Raw genomic sequence first — 4,500 nt, forward strand, 5'->3', positions numbered from 1 at the left:
GAAACGTTCGTCTAAACAGAGGAAGAAAACGGAGAAAAGAGGAGATAATAATAATAATAATAAAAGTATCTACCATAAGCATTGGATCACAGCATTTTAGTAGATGTGTATAGCTAAGTAATCATCCTCAGTACTTGACTGCAGTCAGTGAAAGTGTGCCTTTATCAGTAGTTGTCAAACACTTTAGTACCAACAGACCCTTTCATTTAACCCTTTAGCATTTAAACCAGCCATATCAAGCCAAAATATTCTACCTGCTTTATGTTCAAACTAGCTAGATCCAGCTTCTCACACCTACCTACAATACAATATCATTCTAAAGATAAGCAGTCACACCATTTAAAATGTGAAGGCTACAAGATGATGTAAAATTAATTGAAAACAATGCAAGCAAATAATGATTACATTTAACAGAATAATTTGAATGCTAAAGGGTTAAATGAATTTCTCCATAGTCTCCCAGCCTAAAAGGATAATACTCAATAAACTATTTTGATTATCAAACAGCAACCGTTTTCCCCACTTCAATTTAGCTTTTTAAAATTTCGAATACAGCTTACAGATGCCCAGTACTAACTTTATGGATCCCTAGCTATCTGTGGGCCCAGGTTGATAACAGCTCATCTATGTGGGCACTCAAATTGTTAAAAAAACGAAAATCTCTCACAAATTAGACCCAGCTCTCCTTAAATTAGAAAAGGACGCATTGGATTAACGTGGTCCCAGACGCATGTGTAGAAAGGAGACGAGATGGTCATGGTTGGAATGCTTTTGATCCAGTTCTGCTCAATCAAGGCTGACTTGAGAGTAAAACATTTCCTTGATTCACCAAAATCTGTGTGTATGTGTGTGTATGAAGAAGTTAACAGCAGAGATAAAGTGGAAAATGGAAATAGCAGATCAAAAACGTCCCGATTATCACCGTCCAGTCATTTGTTTTTTTTTTTCCTTTTTTTTTCTTTTTTCAGACACATTATATTTAGGATAGCACAAAACAGTATATCTTTCGATATTCTAAGCCAGTAAGGAGAGCGAGTTGAGAGAAATTTAGCTGCTTTTTCTAGCAGGTATCGTGACCGTCGTAGACCGTTGACGCTTTCTTGCTAGTTCTTAAAATGGTAATGTAAATAATGCCTGATAGGATTTATTTACATTGCTATGGATTCAAGATGAACTCAGAAAATTCGGGGTTTTCAACAGGACAGCATCCAAGACACTTTTAGTGTGTCTACGATAACAAAAGAGGGGTTTATTGTTTAATTCTTACAAAGGACATATTATTTCCAAGTCCCGTGTCTATACTGACCGAGCAGAATTTTAATCAAAAGCATTCTAATCGAGACCATCCCATCTTTTCTCATATGCTAGGAACTGACCCCCAAGAGCTTGTTATCCAACGCGTTTTATTTATTTACTTTTTTCCAAGTCAGTAGAGTTATTTGAAAAGAGATTTAGTTAGTGTTTCTAACAGATCGAGCGACCACATAGAGGTTCTCTCATTGGCTTAATAAGTGTTTGATACATAAATTTTGGGCCTTTGTGCCTTTCCTAACAATGCTTAAAGTAATTGAATTACACCAGAATTTTTAATTTGCTTAATATGTTCATGCCTGCTTTTTTTCTTTTCTTTTCTTCTCTTTTCTTTAGTAATTTTTTCTTTAATATGATTTTTTTGCGGAAAAGTGACGATGGAATTAATAAAGAGAACGGAGGGGTGTTGAAAGCAACAAAACTTAAAACTAATAAAAGCAAATAAAAAAAAGTGTCAAAATAAATTTTGATGCAGAAGAATGTTATAAATAGAACCTTAAAAAAAATATGAAACCCCCAATAATAAATGAATTGCTTGTTTAAAAGGGTTTCTCCTACCACACCCGCTTTGGCATTCAGTAAAATGAAATGAATATAGCAGAAGGGGACAGTTATATTTCTAGCGATGATTGCTTACATGTGAAGTCTATTGCTCCGTGATGGAAATCAAAATTGCCAGCCATCTAAAGGAATTCTTTGTAAGGATAAAAGAGGGTGAAGAAAAAGAAAGAAATACAGCCACTACTACCACGTCTTCTCCTTGTTCTTCTGCTGCTGCTATTACAGCTATTAACAAATAATACTGAATGAGATACTGCAAAGGGGGAACCGCTAAATGGTCACTGAGCATGCTAGAAATAACAGCCAAATTTTCTTCAGATCACATCCTACAGTTGTGGCAAAGGGGTGGGCATAATGACTGGTGTATTAAATTTTTTAATTTTATTTTAAGATATCACTTTGACAGACGGGATGGTTCTGGCTGGAATGCTTTTGATCGCAGTTCTTTGAAAAGCAGTTTTGTTGACTTGAGGTTTAAATAACAATACTGAATGACAGAGACAGAGAGACAGAAGAAAATCTAGAAAAGGAAGAATGCAGAAACCGAATTGACTTGGAAATAACAAGAACTGACAAGACAGAGGCGTTTAGTTGTGTTGTTTTAGAAGACTTGATCGTTTTTTAATTTTTAATCTATAACAAATCGAAGAACAAGAAACAGAATTTCAAAACATATTACAAGAGTGACTGGAAAGGCTTTCATAAGAATTAGAAACATCTAAAAAAATAATCGTTAAGAAGAGAAATGGTATTTTAATTTAAATAGAATTTTTTTTTTTTTTAATCTAATTAATAAATCAAATATTAAAGATAGATGAGGTTATGAGGTTACACGTTTAATCACTTACAAACACTGGGATAAATATATTTCAAATAAAACAAGAATTCATTTCAGTGAAAAAAAAAATAGATTTACTCAAGGACTCAATGGGTTTCAAAGCAGAGCTACATGAATAATGTAAAAGAGGAACACAAGAACCCAAATCAAAGAATATATTACAATAATATTGTGTGTGTGTATATATATATATACATTGTATCTATCAAACTATACACAGACATCCTAGTCTAAAAGGTATGGTTGGAATTTCGAATTTCCAGCAAGAATATTGTTTGTTAAGCCTAAAACAATAAGATTTCTCAGTGAGAAGCCGGTCCCTCTACGAACAGGGTCATACGAGGGACGTGATACTTAGTTACCGGAAATCTAAGAAATAGCAACCAAACCTCGATCAAAACAAACTTTGACACCTTACAAACAGGAAGGGCACATCTATCAATGAAGCGTTAGATATGCTATATCTGATGGGGAAAAAGAAGAAAAAAAGGGACGGTTTCCTAACGGCTGGAACGCATTTGATCACGTCTCTTCGGTTCGAGCAGAAGTAAACCTGTGGCTCAGTAACACTAACAACAGGTACTTACTGATACCGGTGATTGAAAAGACCCATATTTGACTTGATCTCAGGAATATTAAAACCCCAGAAAAGTAGAACAGGATTAAAACAATCACAGAGGCATTTTAGTCAGTCAAGGTCTCTATCGATTTTGCCAAGTCACGGCCGTTAATAAGAAATATCTTAAGTTATACCAAGAAAGTCTTTAAAGGTGGCCAACCTTTAACAACACAACTTGTAAAATGGATTTGGGGTATTCATACAACTCCCGAATTACTTCTTCACCACCAATCATTAATATACATACATACATACATACATACATACATATAGATAGATAGATAGATAGATAGAGAAACAGACAGGCAGAAAGACAGATAGACATACATACATATAGATAGATATTTGAGAATTTTTTAAGTGAGCTTCTTCTAGCATTTTGACAGACCGGTCACTGGTCAATCTTATATACACAAGTACATATAGATAGATAGATAGATAGATAGATAGATAGATAGATATGCGTGTGTTCTTATGTCGATTTCATGATAAACACAATTTTGCATTAAACTGAAGGATTACCCAATACTTCATGTAGGTTAAATATTTATTATTTTATTATCCTTTAACAAGAATTATGTTGACAGTGACTTCGAAGTTTCGGCCTCCAATGAAGGCCTAAGCAGGCTGAAACTTCGAAATCACAGTCGACAGTGTTCTTGTTAATATATATATATATATATATATACAAGAGTACGTTTGTGTGTGCGCGCGTGCGCATGATGTGTGTGTTTGTATGTATAAACTAACCCGGGAGTTCCCAACCGGCGTGTAGTAGCCGGTGCCAGAGAGAGATCGCGCATCAATGAATCGAAGAGTAAAGCCCAATAAGGGTTAATTCGATTGAGATAACATCTGTAATGATTAATATAATTTAAAAGAAAAGGTAAAAGATTATGCAACAAATTAAATTTCTCAAGACATTTTTTTTTATCATACATAAAAGAAAACATGTTTCGAAATATTTTTATGCTTGTCTTCCCTATACTTTGTAATGCGCACTTATTTTTTCTTGTATGTGTGTATATATATATATATATATATATATATATAATAATATTAGGGACAAAATCCAAAATTACAGGTAAAAACTCAATTAAAATCAATTTATAAAAAATTAAAATTAAATTGAGCTTTATAGATAAAATATTGTGCTTTTAATTATTAATTT

At 33.5% G+C, this 4,500-nt stretch overlaps 1 protein-coding gene across 1 annotated transcript in view; it reads right to left on the reverse strand.

Annotated features, from left to right (window-relative positions):
* Window positions 1-4,500, reverse strand: part of LOC106882029 (leukotriene A-4 hydrolase) — an 85,399-nt gene that overhangs the window by 79,641 nt on the left and 1,258 nt on the right. The window lies entirely within an intron of this gene.

This window comes from Octopus bimaculoides, chromosome 3, assembly GCF_001194135.2.
Source record: "Octopus bimaculoides isolate UCB-OBI-ISO-001 chromosome 3, ASM119413v2, whole genome shotgun sequence".
NCBI lineage: Eukaryota > Metazoa > Mollusca > Cephalopoda > Octopoda > Octopodidae > Octopus > Octopus bimaculoides.